Below are 16,958 nucleotides of genomic sequence, written 5' to 3'. Positions count from 1 at the left end.
TCAGCTTATGAATCATACCATGTTTGAGTCTACTGAGGGACCCAATACATTCTCATTTATTTGGCATGAGAATACCTAAGCCTTTTTTCCAGTGTATTTTCACTTTTCTGATATTCTTCTTCTTCTTTTCTATCTTCATTTTTTTTCTCTGGGCCTTTTAGACAAATTTAGAACAGAATATGTTGTAACTATGGTGAGTCAAGGGTATAATCAATGTAAAATGAGTTATCAGAATGATTTTTTTAATGTTTGCAATAATCTCATCAGTATATTTTGATATCTTTATAGAAACAGTTAGTGAGATTTTAAAACTAAATGACCCCTGGTGGGAAAAATGAAAAACTGGGAAGTTTGATAGGCAAAAGTATAAGAATTAGACCCAAGCTTTTCTGAGCTTCAGAAATGCTAAGAGGGACTACTGAATTATGAATTTTTTCCCTAGGCAACTTTAGGAGTTTCTGTAAGGAAACCATAACCTTGCATTATTTTCAGTCTGAAGTCAAAATATTCCTCTGAATTTTGATTTTAAAACTTATGTAATATTGCTACAGTCACCAGATACCCAGCTTAGGATATGGCACAAATTTAATGTAGATACATTTTAAGTTCTCCAACACTGGCAAAAATGCAAATGGGCATATGTTCAAGTAGTTAATTAAAACAGAGTCTCCAACTGTTTTAGAGATTTTGGGGAAAAAACATCTCTGAGATATGGCCATTTGATATCCAAAAGCTTGGGTATATATGCCCTACATGTATTATCTCTCAGTCCATGTTTTTGAGTTATTTATAGTTGATAGCTCCCATGCATACTCCAAAAACCCAGTGACTCAAGAGCAATATAACCTTGATGATGGTCTGAAATAATTATCAAGATACCAACAGGAGCTGGGAAGATGTCAAATGGACAGGATCCTTGATGCTAATTTAGAACCCTCCTCAAAAGGTTTTTGTAAGGTGAATTATATATATAAAGCACAGAACCAGGCAATAGTAGGTACTGAAATATCTACTCGAATTCCTTTTATCTCTTATAGTTCATGGTGAAGTTCTAGTTTAGGGCCATATCTGGCAAATTTAATTTCAGCAAAACTTTACTTTATGGAATAATGAGCAGGAAATGATTTCTTTTGACCCAATCACTTTTCTCTTCTCCTTGAGTCATTTGTTCATCTCTCTGCTCTCATCTTTCTCTGCTAGTCTTCCCACTGTGCTGTGCAGAAGCTGATAGTGTACTGAAGAAGAATGTAGGAACATTAACAGGCACCTTTTCAAGTAGCTAACCTATGATTACAGTCAGACCCAACCTGACCTGCTATAAATACAGACATCCTTGTCTTTGTGAATTTGTCTCTAACAGCAAGAGAAACAAAAGTAAACAAACAATGAGACTATGTGACACTATAAAACTTCTGCACAGGAAAAATATATCCTACTTTCCAACAAAAAGATATCTTACTGAATGCGAGAAAATATTTGCACATCAGACATCTGACAAGTGACTGTTTTTCAAGATCTACAAAGAACTCATACAACTCAACAAAAAGGAAACAAATAATCAAAAAATGGGCAGTAGAGCTAAGTAGACACTTCTTCAAAGACATACAGATGGCCAACAGGCCCATGAAAAATTGCTCATATCAGTATCATCAGGGAAATGTAAATTTTAAACCACAATGAGATACCATCTCACACCTGTGAGAATGACCCATATCAAAAAGTCCAGAAACAACAAGTGTTAGAGAGGATATGGAGGAAAACAAAGACTTGTATATTGCTGGTAGAAATGTAAAGTGATCTAACCCCTGTGGAAAACAGTATGGAGGTTTCTGAAACTATTAAAAATACATGTACCACATGACCCAGCAATTACACTTCCAGGTATCTACCCGAAGAATGCAAAAACTCTAATTCAAAGGGATATATGCACTTAGGTTGGGAACAACCTAAGTGCCCAAGAACAGAGGAGTGGATCAGAAAAATGTGGTACATATTTTTAAAAAAATGGAATGCTACTCAATTATTTAAAAAAAATGAAATCTTGCCATTTACAAGGAGTCTGACAAGGGACTGTTATCCAAAATCTACAAAGAACTCATACAACTCAACAAAAAGGAAACAACCCAGTCCAAAAATGGGCAGTAGAGTTAAATAGACACTTCTTCAAAGACATACAGATGGCCAGTAGGCCATGAAAAAGTTGGTGGAACTGGAGGGGATAATATTAAGTGAAATAATAGAAGGAGAAAAGCAAATACCAGATGGTATCACTTATATGTGGAATGCAGAGAAACAAAACAAAGGGTTAGACAAAACCAAACCAATAAGAAACCCTGGAAATCTGACTATGGAATTGAGGCTACAAGATGGGGAGGAGGCACAATGGACTTAGTGGTGGGTGTGGTGTTGTGCACCTAAGGAGTTGTGATCCTATGCCCTTGAATCACTCACAGTGTTGTAAACCAATGTTACTGCAATAAAAATAAACAATAGACACTTACATAAAATTACTATAAAGAGTTCTCACACTTTCTTTAAAGTATGAAATCTTACTTCCCATCAAATTTAACCGATGAATTCCAAGTGGAAAGTAGATGATTTTTACCTAAGAGTTTACTTTGTAATATTCTTAAGCAAGAGAGGTTTCTAAATTATGAGTTACCTAACAATCCCCAAGGGCAAAATCGGGTCCCTACCTGTTTGTTTGTTTTTTTTTCTGTATACATTTGCTTTATTTATTTCATTTACATCTACATTTAATTTTATTATTCTTTTCTTGTGCTTTTTCTTCTTTTTTCTTTTTTTTTACATTTTTTTTACATTTTATTTTTTATATTCCCCATACAATTACAACCCCCTTATTTTGATCCCAAGCCCTCCTTTCCCTGCCCTCCACCCCACATAGAATGTCTCTGGTGCATAGTTGTTGATTTTGATATTTTCTTTCTTATAGTTATTCCTGGTCCCTTATTTAAGTTTTCTAGATTCCTGCTATGAGTGAGAACATCCGATATTTTTCTTCTTCTTTCTGGTTTATTTCACTGAGAATGATCCCTTCCAGCTCCATCCATGTTGCTTCAAACTGCATGTGTTTATCTTTTTTGAATGCTGAGTAATATTCCATGGTGTATATGTACCACATCTTCTTGATCCAGTCATCTATTTTTGGGCATTTGGGCTGTTTCCAAAGCTTAGCTATTGTAAACAGTGCTGCTATAAACATAGGGGTGCAGGTGTTCTTTGGAATTGATGTTTCTGTGTCCTTTGGGTAAATACCTAGGAGTGGAATTGCTGGATCATATGGAAGCTCTATGTGTAGTAGGTCAAGAAATCTCCATACAGCTCTCCATAGTGGTTGGACCAGTTTGTACCTGTTTTTATACAGCCCACAACTTAAAAATGGTTCTTACATTTCTAATTAATTGAAAAGTATTAAAAGAATATTTCACGACAAATTATATGAAATTCAAATTTTAGCATCCATAAATTAAGGTTTATTGAGATAGAACTATTGTGATTTTTTTTTTTACTTGTTATATATTGTTGCTTTCATGTTACAACTTGAGTAGCTGTAACAAAGACATTGTCATCCACAAAGCCAAAAATATTCCCTGTATGGCCCTAATCAGAAAGTTTGCTACCTTCTGTAGCAAACAAGAAGCTTTAGTTTATTTCCTAAAACCAGGCTTTGCAACAATTTACTCTCTTCTCTGGGAGTTCATTAATAAAGAACAGTGGTCTGCTACAGTAATGGGATCCTCAACAAAATTAACCAAAACCACCTTTCATTGCAACAGGAATTCATCACACATGCCCCCTTCCCCAAGTGTCCCTTTACATGGTGTGAGAGGTGAAGGAATAATGCAGAAGTGAGCCTGGAGGCCAGGCCTGGAGCTTTCACATGCTTCACCTGGAAACACTGGGAAAGGATCCTGGCCCTTGTGAAGTCTTAGGATAACGTATTCAGTACGCACCACTAACTTTCCTTTCAATTGTTACCATTAATTTTTGAAAATCATTTTCCTATAAAATTTCAGAAGCACAAAATGTGTCCTTTCAAATCACCCTCTCCTTCCAGTAAAAGCACTTACCGCCCCGTAACTGCTTATATTCTTATCTGTCCTTCCCACTGAATAAGTTTCCAAAGACAAGACCTTGTAAAATCATTCATCACTGCATCTCTGACACTTGTCATTGTATTCAATAAATATTTTTTTGACTAATGTTGAATGAAAGCCTTTCCATAATTCTGTCTCTGAGCTATTTCTACTACTCCTGATCCTGGCCCAAGTTCTTTCCAGACTAAGAAACTTTCTCACTCTGATGTAAGAGGCCTGAAGCTGGATGTTGGAGTCATAATTATTATATCTAGGATGTTGTCTTCCTAATTTTGAATAGGATTGTTTTCTTTCCAATATTTTCTTTATTTCCAAGCCCCCTCTGCTTCCACTCCTCTTAGTTTTTCTCAAAGCCACAAAAAATTCCTGCTTAATGGAAATCCCTACTACCTCTTTGCCTATACTGTAAAGAAAATTAATGACAACATAACATTTTCTGTTTACCATATGCCAGCCTCTATTCTATAAACTTTATAAAATATCAAGTCATTTAAAATGTTCACCAATGCTTTGAGGTAGATAGTTTATTATGTCCATTTACAAATGAGGGAAAAGAGACAGAAAATCATTTCAAAAGGTGCACAAAATCCAGGACTGTGGATAGGGTGTGCAGACTGTGCACTGAACAACTTCAGGGGTGCTGTTATTTCCCCTCCATTGCTGAATGTACTTGTCCTGCCAAGGTCCAGAGCCAGTCATCAGTGTAGCTGGTACTCTACCCTAGACACCCTGGCTCCAGCCCTTACCCTTGACCATTTCACCTAATTCCTATTCCCATGCAGTTATTAGGAATGTTGGCGATACCGACCCCTCAAATCTCATGATTGCTGAGTCTCCTCTCTATCAAAGTCAGTTATATTATTTGAGGACTAATCATTACCATGCATATTGGTTTTATACTCCAGTAAAACAAAAACCTCAAGTAGCTAGACCAGTGATCAGAAAGTCATAAGTAGAGTATATTCTTTAATTCTATCAAGCAAAATAGCTCCTTTCCTCATACATTTATAAAACAATTTTTCCCCTTTACAGTAGGATGTTGGAGGTCCCTTTTATGTTCTTGGTGCCAACATCGCAGAGAATAAAAACACATGAGAAGAGAAGCAGAGGTTTATTAGTAACATGTTTTCATAACAAAGATACATTTATACTACACTTGTACTTGGCAGGGAAAATTATTTTTTCATTGTAAAACAAAAAAAAAACAAAATGAAAGACGGATGTTAGCTATTTCTGTCTTTAAAAGGGAGGGAAGCTTAATTTATAGAAGCTAACCACTGAACTAAGAGCAAAATCTCAGAGTTGAATGCTGTTAAAACTTAAAATGACCACACAAGTAGTCTCCCGAGGGTGTAGACAGGTGGCCTATTTGTTCAATAAAGCAGTTCAGAGTACTAGGATAAATCAGGGATTGTAAACCACAACACCATGAATATTTTGGACTGGATAATTCTTGTTTGGGGGTGGTTGTCCTGGCCTCTACCTGTGAGATGCCAGTAAGCATCCTTCCTCCACCCACAACCAAAAAATGTCTCCAGACATTACCAAATATTACTTGGGGGACAAGTCTGATCCAAGTTGAAAACCACTGGGATAGACAAATTCAACAATGCAGAGGGACCAGAGTTATATTGCTCCAGTCCAGTAGTTCTAAATTTGTAGTCCTTGGACCAGCACTATCAATATCACCTGGGAACTTGTTACAAAAGCAGAATCTCAGTCCCCTTCCCCCACCACTGAATCAGGATCTCTATTGTACCATGATTTCTAGATGATCCATATGCACATTAAGATTGAGAATAATGCTCTAGTCCCTGTACTCTAGTCCCTGTACTCCCTGTGTTGTATTGAGGGAGTACAGATTGCTGAGGAAAGGGGAGACTATCAGGGTATGGAGGAAGAATGAAGGAAAGGGAATATGGTGTTGGGCAGAAATTTTCCTCAGCAGGTCCTTACAGACTTCCAGAAAAATAATGTTTCATATTCAATTAAAGTATTGCTAGGCTGAGATACTTTCCTTGCCCCTCACCTTCTATGTCCTCCCTCTTCCCAAACCTGTACTATTTCTCTGCTATGAACAACAACTTTGTGTCCATATTACTTTATGGGATTGAAGAAAACAAGACTGTTCGATATTCATGTTGGTGTGGGGCAGATAGAAGAGAACATCTCATGAGGCAAGACAGAGGAGACCAAGACCTCAGTGGAAGCAGAAACTTCAAGCAAGAGATTATGAGAAACAAAGGATCCAAATCTCCTTGGAATGGGGAAGAGGCAGGTTGCTGGTTCTACCTGGGGGATGGGGACATAGCCATTTGCAGGTTCAAGGAAGAATGACTCCCCTCTCCTTTCACAAAGGAAAAAAAAATCTACAAAGTAGGAGAAGAGGGTTGGATATGGACATCTTTAAATTAACCTTCAATTCTCTATGTGTCCTATGACTTGAGTGTTGAACTGGGTTACTTATGCTTCTAAGGAAATAAATATGTATTTCCAGAAATGAGTTTTTTTCCTGAGATCCAGTATAGATCAATTAATCTGTATTTATACTAAAATCTCCATTAATGAAACCCTAACATGGATGTTTTAATAGTGATCTTTCTCTTAGCCTCAACATACACTAGGAAAGAAGCAGGGCGAGTGCTACATATTCATGCTACAGTCCATGCAATGAAGTAAGATGCCTCAAACAGATAATGAGATTACACTAGGCATGTCACCTCTAAATAGTTGGGGAAAATCCACTGGCACAAACTTTAGCATGTCAGTCAGAAATTCTAAAACATGTATTGACTCAATTAATACTAATTTTCATTAACTAGTTTGCATAATATCACTTCTCCACAGGAAACTAACAATTTCAAACTATGCATATTAAATGCATATTAAATTTTTTGTTTAAGAAGTGTTTTGTAAACCATCTGCTTGATTTCAATTTTGGAAAAGTTTGACAGTTTCTTTAAGAGTGAAACATATATTTACTATATGACTGTGCCATCCCACACCTAAGATTGAATATGAATATAGCCCTACAAAGATTGGATGTAAACATTCATGGCAGCTTTATTCACCAGAATCCAAAGTTAGGAAAAACATCTATCAACAGGTGAATCGGTAAACAAGTTGTCACTACCCATGTAATGGAAAACTATCCAGCAATAAAATGGAACTATCTATATACATTAACATGATGAATCTCAAATTAATTACACTAAGTGCAAGAACTCAGTCCCCCACCAAAAGTACTATCTGTATTATTCTATTTATACAGAACTTTGGAAATGGAAAATAATCTGTAGTGACACAAAGCAAAGCGGTGGTTGCCTGGGGGAGTCAGGGAATGGGATGAGAATTGCAAGGGAGCATTGAGAAATCTTTGGGAGTGGTGGATATGCATCATCATGCCTTAGTTGCATGATGGTTTCATGAATATATATGTATATTAATACTCACCAAATAGTCACTGCAAACATGTGCCACTTATTGTACAAAAATCAACCCTTCATGAAGTTTTTAGAAAAACACTAGAGCAAAAACTGTTTTTAAAAGATTACAAGTCACATATTAATCACAAAGAAGAAATAAAAGTGCTAAATATAATTAATATTTTAAGGCAAAAATGAACAGTATTTTCCTTCTTTATAGGAGCCCTTCTGATAAATCTTAAGCAGCAATAGAGCTGTTAGCAAGCCCAGTGCTCAGTGCGTAGATTATTGTAATTTGGAATGTTAGACTGCTCTCTGTGTCTCTCGTATTAATTAACCTGTTATTCATGTTGCAACTGGTAAAAACTTAATTTTTTTTATTGAAATAGACCTTGGGATAGAAGGTATACTGTTCTATTTAATTTTTAATTTTTTTATTGAAACAGGCCTTAATTTGTCTACTCAACTTACATTAAAATAGGTCCAATTTTCTTTTTTTATTGAAATGCTACTCGATTTTTTTAAATTGAAATAAGCCTTAGAACAGAAGTCAATCTCTCTAGTTTTGAGAAAAGAAATACCTCTCCTTGTTTAAAAATGGCATTTTGTTTGTCAAAAAAAAACCTAGCTGGCTGCATGCTGCACTCACTGCATGTTCTTTTATCAAATGAGACAAAAATGAGAGCACACTGTCAGTTGTAAAATATTAGAGACATGGAAATTGTTACTGGTACTGCTTCTACTGCTATTAATTAATTAGAATGATGACTAGTCATTATTAATTCATTTGATCAATACAATCAGCTCATTTAGAAGACACAAATTCTAAAGTTAACTGATGCATTAATAATAAAGTTAATATGCAAAGGATTTACCAGTAAATAAATTACATGCTCTGTAGGCACACACCCAAAATGAGGTATAACTAGCAGGGCTTTTCCCCCCGCCCCAGCAGAGTTATAATATTTATAGACATATACACAAGTGAGTATATATATATGGCAGCCCCAGAGAGTATTAAGATTGTAAAGAAATAATAAATATTTAGGTACAAGCTAGGAATTCTGCATGTCAAATAAAACTATGATCAATAGTAGTCATAAGCACTTAATACAAGGTCAAATACGCCTCTTTGAAATAGTAGCCCCTCTTCCAGTTTTCCACACATTACAGAGTATCATCTTGAAGCAAAATTATCCCACAATATCCTGGCTTACAGAATCTGACATGGCTTCTTTTCCTGTTCCCTACATTTTACCTTCCCTATTTTGTTTGTTAACCTCCTTTCTTTAATTATTTCTGGTCTACTGTGTTCTTATAAGGCGACCAAAAATTCAGTATTCTCTCCTTCATTCTTTTCGTAGGCTTTTCTTTTTTGTCAGGGATAATCAAATCCTCAAACAACTCCTTTTTTCATATACTTTTTTCAGAGCAATGTCAAAATGGTAAATTTTGCTGGAACTTGTAGTTTTTCCCACTCATTTTTAGCATATGATATACACAAGGATCTTTGAGTGCTTGTTTATTCAAACACTCTAAAAGGTTTGAAATGGAAAAAAAAATATTTTTCCTACTCAGTAGAAGCTTTAAAAACCTGGACAAATCCTTGACTTGCCTCTCTTTCATTTCTGAGTCTTGGAGAAAATCTGGGATTTTCTCTTTTGGGTCTGATTTCCTTCTCAATGCATCATAGAAAGACTTTTAAAAAAAGAAAGTCACTAGCATCTTAGTTTAAATAGTAGAAGTCTATTGACTCAAGTTAGTGGACCAAGTAATAAGATGATATGAATGTTAGTCTGATGTTGAGTACTGTGAATATTAGTACGGAGCAAAGAAATGAATGTGTCATCAGGTTGCACCTCACAAGAAACACAATACCCCGTTAGCCCCATAAAAAGACAAACTCCTTTCCCAGTATCTCCCTTGTCAGTCATGGACACTGTTTTCTCTGCTGGGACCTGATGACTGAAGAGGTCACATTTGCTCTGACTGAAGGTAGCATAATCCAGAGTCCTGGAGGAGGTACTGGATGCTGAGAACTTATTCTCTACTAGCATGGACCGAGGAACACCCAGCTAGAGAGATTATGGATGCACCTCCTACCAGGTCCTGAGGCCATGGGAGGAAGTAGAAAACTTAAATATTTAATGTAACATGTATGTAGAGCACTGCTTTTTAGTAAGGCATGACCACAAAGGCAACATGTCCAAAGTGATAGCCCCATCCACTGTCAATACAATCCACAAACCAATCTATGTCCATCTGATTTTCCTTCCAAATATTCACTCAAATCTTCACAAAGTTGCTCTGGTGCCTATAGTTTAAATTAACCATAAACTCAATAATGAACCTCTCTACAGAAATGAGCAGCATTTTCAGTTTTGAGATATAAATGACCAATCTCAGGAGAAAGATAATTTTGACTTTGAATTATTTGATATTTGGTTTAAAAGTTTATTTTTAAAATAATGAGTATTGAAAGGTGAGTTTTAATTATTAATGTAAATATGATTTCTCTCAAGTTTCAGTAACATATATCCTCAGTATTGCTATTCCATTGTTCACATTGTGGGTAAGATGACTCAGCAACATCTATTGTAATTAAAAACTCAATATAAATATAGGAAATACAGTTATAAAATTTAATGCAAAGGCAAATGGAACAAAATAAATTTTCATTAACAAAAGTAATTAATAAAAACTTTGCTGTCTATGTTCATAAAGTCTGATTTCCTCATTAGAATTAGCTGTTCAGTCTTCCATTTTGGAACTTGCTTACTTTCCTTTTATATAACACAAAGAGCCATTATCATTTAATTAAAATTATTCATTAAATAGCTGACCTTCCCCTTCATAAAACTTGGTGCTAAATTTGATTCAAATTCCAACTTAAAAGCACTCTGCTGAAGGCAGAGGTATGTTCCTGAGCTTCAAATCCTGGGAACTGGCTCTGAACCAGCTTTCTATGCATTCAGACTCTCAGCCTGAGTCAGTGACTCAGACTCTGCACATCCTCACCCATGGTGCCCCTTGGAAGAGATTACTGAAACTCTAAGTCACACAAATTTGATTGAGAGTGTTAAATTCCATGATCACAAAGCTCCATCCAAGAAATATTTTGGGATATCAATTAATATTTGAACACCACAGAATAATAATTTATGAAGGTAGTTTTCATGTGACATCAGAGTTTTTGAAAATTTACCAAAAATGTAAATTTCGTAAGTGACTTTCTTTTTCATTGCTATACAGTTAAGGTTATTGCAGGTTTTCATTTCTGCAAAGATCTACTGGGCCTGGTAAAGGTGGTGGCAACATTCCATGCAATTCCCTCTCCTCACAAGATTGTCAATAGACCAGAATGTTGTTTCTAATAACATATGATCTTGGATTACTGTTCCTTCTCTCTCGGAAAGCACTGAGGACGGCCACAAATAGGAAGACTGGGGGAAGGGACTTGAATCTCCAGTATCCCTTGAAGAAGACAGGTAATGAGAATATAATGCTTATATATGTTTCTGATTTCTGATTTCTAATTGTGTCAGATTCCAGATCATTTGTCTAAAACAACCTAAGTGCCCCATCAGCAAATGATTGGATAAAGATGTGGTATATACACACAATGGAATAGTACTTTAAAAAAAAAAAAAGATATCTTGCCATTTGCAATAACCTGGATGGAACCAGATTTCACATATGCTAAGAGAAACCAGTCACATAAGAAAAATAAACATTGAGTGATTTCACTCATACATAGGATATAAAGAAACAAAATAAAGAAGTGAACTAAATTATAAAAACAAACATTTAGATGATAAGACCAAATCAGTGGTTACCAGAAGGAAGGGGGATAGGAGGTAGATAAATAAGGTAAAAGGGATCAGTTGTACAGTGAAGGACAGAACTGGATTCTTAGTGGTGAACTTAATGTAGTATATATAGACCATGATTTGTATTTATTTATGTTATAGTTATTTGTACATTCTATACCTTAAACTTACACAGTTAAAATTCAATGCTATATTAGCAAAAAAAAAATTATAACTCAAAAATAAAGACATGGGTGCAGAAACTGGTTCCAAGCAGGTCACTGAGAACAAAGAGGACTAACAACATAAAATTCTCATAGAAAGAATTTGTTGGAAAATGAAATAGAATGGAAATGACATGGAAAAATACTTGTTTTATAAAGAACAATGCAGAATTTTCATTTTCCATTGCAAAAAGCTTGACATTGGAAATATAATCTTGTGTTTCTTTATTCTGGCTTAGTAGATAAAACACCATAGTTAACTCTTTTCATGGAACAGCAATTTAGGTAAAATTTAGGTAAATTTTTATTATACATTGTAATAATTCCAGACTGTAGCTTGCATGCTTACATTTTAGTATACCTAGCAATTTGCATAAAACATTCAATTTGAAACAGCAAGGGGAAAATAACTAGTCTCTAGAAGTAGAAGAGACACAGGTTGAACTCAATGACTGTTTTCATTTGAATAGTTGGTGTGAACCTGTGACTTTAAGTGCATACTAAAGGGACATTAAAAAATTCCTAACCATACAACAGAAATGTGGGTTGCCAAATATTTATATTTTTTCTCTTGGAAGCCCAGAAATTTTATGCAAAATTTTTATTTGAATTCTAGGCAAAATTTCAAAAGCATTTAGCTTAAAAAATATCACCAATCTGTTCTTCCAATCTGTAGGAGAACAAAATGTAAAGATGACTCTGAACTTTCATCTCTATTGCCAATGCTCCCAATCCTGCAAAATGTATCTAATTTGATTTTTTTTTCACCCAACCCATCAAATGAGATTACCAATGTAAAGAGTTTGTATTTACTTTCTTTCACTAAAGCATAAACCCTATGAGGGCAGGGATTACCTTCATCATAACTGCACCTTGCTTAGTCAATTCACACACAATTGTTCAGGTTACAAAAAAAATTTACATGATTTAGGAGAAGCCTTTCCCACATTTTCTGGAGATTACCACATACAAATTATTTAATATTTAATGTGTAGTATTCATTTGAGTCAAAACAAGTGCCTCAAATGGATGTCATCCTTTGTAATTCTCAGTGCTTGGCTGAGATTTGAGGGTGTGCAGAGGCAGCCTTCAGTGGGGAGCTGGATGGACAGGTGACAGCATGCATTGGGAAGTTGAGGCAGTATAGTTGTGGTGGAAACATCCATACTTGATTCTTTACTTTTGTAGATTCGTACCACTTAACTGCTTCCAGAGACTTGCAGGATACCTGCTACAACTTGTTATATTCAATATACCCTAAGACTATTGTGAAAGAGCCATTCACTACTCAAAACTAGCCTAGTACTAGGTAAGAATGGATTATAAAGCAAGATCCCTGCCCTTGGGACACTTATATCCTGGTACTGTAGAATCTCATCCCCCATACCTCGTGAAAAAGCAGCAACACAAATAGCAAATAACAAATGGTGCTGCCAAAAGGAAAGAGTCTAAAAATTAAAACCTACATTCTGGGAAATATTATCTAAACCTAGAGCAATTGAAACAAAGTGAGGGGGGGAAATGCCAGATATCAACATGCTATGGGGCTTCTTGGGAAAACTGTATTGTGAGGCTGAAGAAAGGAGACAAAATCCTGGGGAAAAAAATATTAACTCCAGTTAGAGGGATGATGCCAGGTATGTGGTAATCTGAGAGAAAAACAACCAACACCGTAAGAGGAATCCTCTTCTATGATCAATGGACAGGGATTCAGCCCATAGAACAGAAGATTCTGTTTCTTAAAAAATTCTACCAGTAGGAGAAAAGGATACAAGGAAACACGTTTTAAGGATAGTGATCCTGACAAAACACATAGGCTTAGCCAGATGGTGGAAGGAAAATGAGAGCGAACCAAAACTTGAGGCAAGAGGGCTTATCAATTAGCTCAGAATGAAACTCTTTCTAAAACATATTCTCTAAGTCACGGAGTGGCCTTTGAATGGGTCTGGAACTTAAATTCATGTTCAAAGAACACAGACCAACCACCCACACCTAGTCTCCTCTCTCCCCAGGTTCTGAGACCTCATTGTTGACACATGTTTAAATTAACAGATTGAAAAAGATTAAGTAAGCCTATTCTATAACAATGAATTTTTTTAAGTAGTTTAAATCCTTTTCTACTGTTACTGCACTTACTTGTCATAGAAATCAGTCATTTTAGAACTGTTGAATTTTTAACATGCAAAAATGCTTATTAGTTGGGAATATTTTACAAACCTATAAAGATAAAGGATGACATCTCAGCGGTATTAATGTGACTTGCTAATGCTTCATTAATGATGCTTAAATGTAATCATCACTGAGTGAACAAAAGTGTGAGAAATTTTCATCTCCAAAGTCATTACCTTTTTAAATCATCTGTTTGTTTATGGTGACTAATTGTATACTTATTATCATACAAAGTCTATTTCTGTGGTGCCAAAAGCTGTTTTACAATTACAAGCAACTTAACAAATGAATATGAACAGTTTGATGGTAATGCAAGCATCCGGAGATTAGTCTTTTTATAAGGCTCATTGCTTCATTGCAGTAGGAAACAATTGCACTGAAATACAGACTTAGAGAACACATTTTGTAGATCCACAATTAATAACATCTCCAGAAGACAGCAGGTTGGATTTTTGTATGTATAACTCAATAAAACCAAAATAAGCTTCTTTATTTACTTAATTGGAGCAAGGATTCAAGAAGCCAGGGTTTATGATCGAAAGGCTTTAATAGCTCTCCATTTCATTGCATTGTCAGAGGGTATTCATTTAATTCTATTACTTTTGAGTGCATGAAAACTGCACAAGGGAAGATTTTTCTCTTTATTTTTCCACATTTCTCTCTTTGGAGATGTTCAGAACACTGTTGCTGGCTTTCTGAAACCCTTACTTCTAACCATTATTAAATCTCAAAGGTGAGAGCAGATCTAATGCTCCAATTATTCATTAGTTCAAACTGGAATGTTTCGTGTTTGAGTGACTTTTTATTCTTTATTGTGTTAGTGTTTGCATGTAAATAGACTCATCTGAAAAGCAGTTGCTTAGATTTTGACGATTCAAATACTATGAAATCATAGAAAAGCAGAGGTGAATCCATGCGTTAATACAGAAAGATCTTCAAAACATACTCTTAAGAAAGTAAGTTGCCAAATACTATTACAGTATCTTTCTATTTAGCTACTTCCTTTGAGTATCTTTAAATAACATGAATACTCTTGTATGAACTTCCTGCTCACACCTCCTAGAAGAAATAGTCCTAAAACTGCTACTGGTAAGAGGACTAGAAATCAGAAATAGTAAAAAGATAAGATGCAACACCTCTCAGGACACATTCCAAATACCCATTCTTTACCTTGCTTCCTACTGCTCTATGTTTCTTGTCAATTTCCTTTACTTATTCCTCTTATTATGCTTAAATTCTAAATGTCGGTAAGCCTTGGGGCATATCCTAAGCTCCCTTGCCTTCTCCACTCTCCAGTAATGGACTCACTCAGCATCATGGCTTTTAATACCCTCAAATGCTGATGACTCTCAAATAAAAATTTGGTTTCCTGGAAATTTTGAATCATGGCAAATTGGACATTTAATACCATCACATACTTGACTAAGGGCATTTCAACTTTGACACACAAAAAAATCAATTGTTTTTTACTCCTGAGTTGCTTTCAGTTAAATAAATACTATTCTCCCAGTAACTTAAGCCAAAATCCAGGAATTATCCTTGATTCCTTTTTACCCTCATACCAAATGTTCAATTCATGAAGAGGGCCCTGTCATCGTTTAAACATCCATTCTCCTCCATCACTTTAACTACAATCCATATCTAAGCAACCATCATTCTCTTTCATGAAATTCTCATAGGAGTTCCGGGTTCTTTTCATGTTTCCCTATATTCCAGTTACCCTCATGATAGCCAGAATGATCCATTTCTCTGCTTAAATTATTCTGAAGGCTTCCCATGATTCCTAGAATAAAGTCATACTGTTTACACTATTATGAAAGTCCTACAAATCTGGCCCCTACCTACCTCTGTGACCTCATGTCAGATTGTTCTACCTCTTGAAGTTCCACTTATATTAGTTTTCTTTTGATTACTGAAATAGACCACATATGCACCCACCCTTGCATCTTTCCACTAGCTATTTCTTCTGCTCAAAAATTTTCCCCTAATCCTCTCCTTTCCCTCATCTTCAAATGACATGTTTTCTTGTCATTTAAATCTGTTACAGAGACTGAGATGCAAGTGAAATGTTGCCATAACAAATGCCTAAAATGTGATATTGGCTTACCACTCAATTAGCGAGAATAAAGGATACAGAAATTGTGAGCTAAAAATCTGGTTATTCCATAGTAAACCTTTTAGTAAAACTATCTCCTTTGATAATTTGGAAGGCTAATCATAAGCCTACCATGCCTTTATCTTTAGGGGAAGCAGCTTTTTTAAAAAAGCCAGGATGCCACTATCTGCCAAGAGTACCTTTTCACTTTTTGGCAAGTTATTACAACTGAGAGAGGAGATCAGGCACAACTGGCCAATTTGGAAGAGATAAAAGGATACAGTATCCAGAAATTTGGGGCTTGACAAGGTTGGAAAAGTTTAACTCCATATGAATTCCCAAACAGCATGAAATGATTGCTTTTGCTCCTAGCCTTTTTAAAAAACCATACATAAATCCAAACAAGGGACTAAAGCAGTGATTCTCCCCTGCTCCCTCTGGAAATACTTGGCAGTGTCTATAGACACTTTTGGTTCTCACAACTGAGAAAGAGGATATTACTGGCATTTATTGGGTAAAAGCCAGGGATGCTGCTAAATATCCTTTAATGCATAAGACAGCCCTATAGAACAAAGGCTTAACTGAGATCTTAAACCATAAAACTCCTAGAAGAAAACATGGAAAAGCTCTTTTACATTAGTGTAGGCAATGATTTTATAGACATGACCCCCAAAGCACAAACAACAAAGCAAAAATAAACAAATGGGACTTTATCCAACTCAAAAGCTTCTGTGCAGCAAAAGAATAATCAACAAACCTACAGAATGGAAGAAAATATTTGCAAGTACAACTGATAAAATTTAATATCCAAAATATATAAGATATATATATAAATCAATAGCATATAAGTATAATTAAATAGCAAAAAAATCCAATTAAAAGACATTTATCCAAGTAAGATATTCAAATGACCAAGAGATACACAGAGTCTTTAAGACCACTAATCATCTGGGAAATGAAAATCAAAACCGCAATGAAATATTGCCTCGGACCTTTTCAAATGGCTATCATTAAAAAGATAAGGTGCACTGAAGAGCAGGGAAATTTTGTGCACTGTTACTGGGATGTAAATTGGTATAGCCAATATGGAAAACAGTATGGAGCTTCCTCAGAAAAAT

The 16,958-nt window shown here is 35.4% G+C and overlaps 1 long non-coding RNA gene across 3 annotated transcripts in view; it reads right to left on the bottom strand.

Annotated features, from left to right (window-relative positions):
* The window catches only part of LOC119245829 (uncharacterized), a 139,107-nt gene that overhangs the window by 40,654 nt on the left and 81,495 nt on the right, over positions 1-16,958 (bottom strand). The window contains exon 4 of one of the 3 annotated variants that reach the window (XR_008550824.1): positions 52-154. The exons of the other annotated variants lie outside the window; for them this stretch is intronic. This is a non-coding gene — a long non-coding RNA (uncharacterized LOC119245829). Of the gene's footprint in view, positions 1-51; positions 155-16,958 lie in introns of those variants that run through there. 3 annotated transcript variants of the gene reach the window in all.

Source organism: Talpa occidentalis, unplaced genomic scaffold (assembly GCF_014898055.3).
Source record: "Talpa occidentalis isolate TD23 unplaced genomic scaffold, MPIMG_talOcc4v2.1, whole genome shotgun sequence".
Taxonomy (NCBI): domain Eukaryota; kingdom Metazoa; phylum Chordata; class Mammalia; order Eulipotyphla; family Talpidae; genus Talpa; species Talpa occidentalis.
The sequence above is the reverse complement of the archived record's forward strand: the minus strand, read 5'-3'. Positions and strand labels throughout refer to the sequence as shown.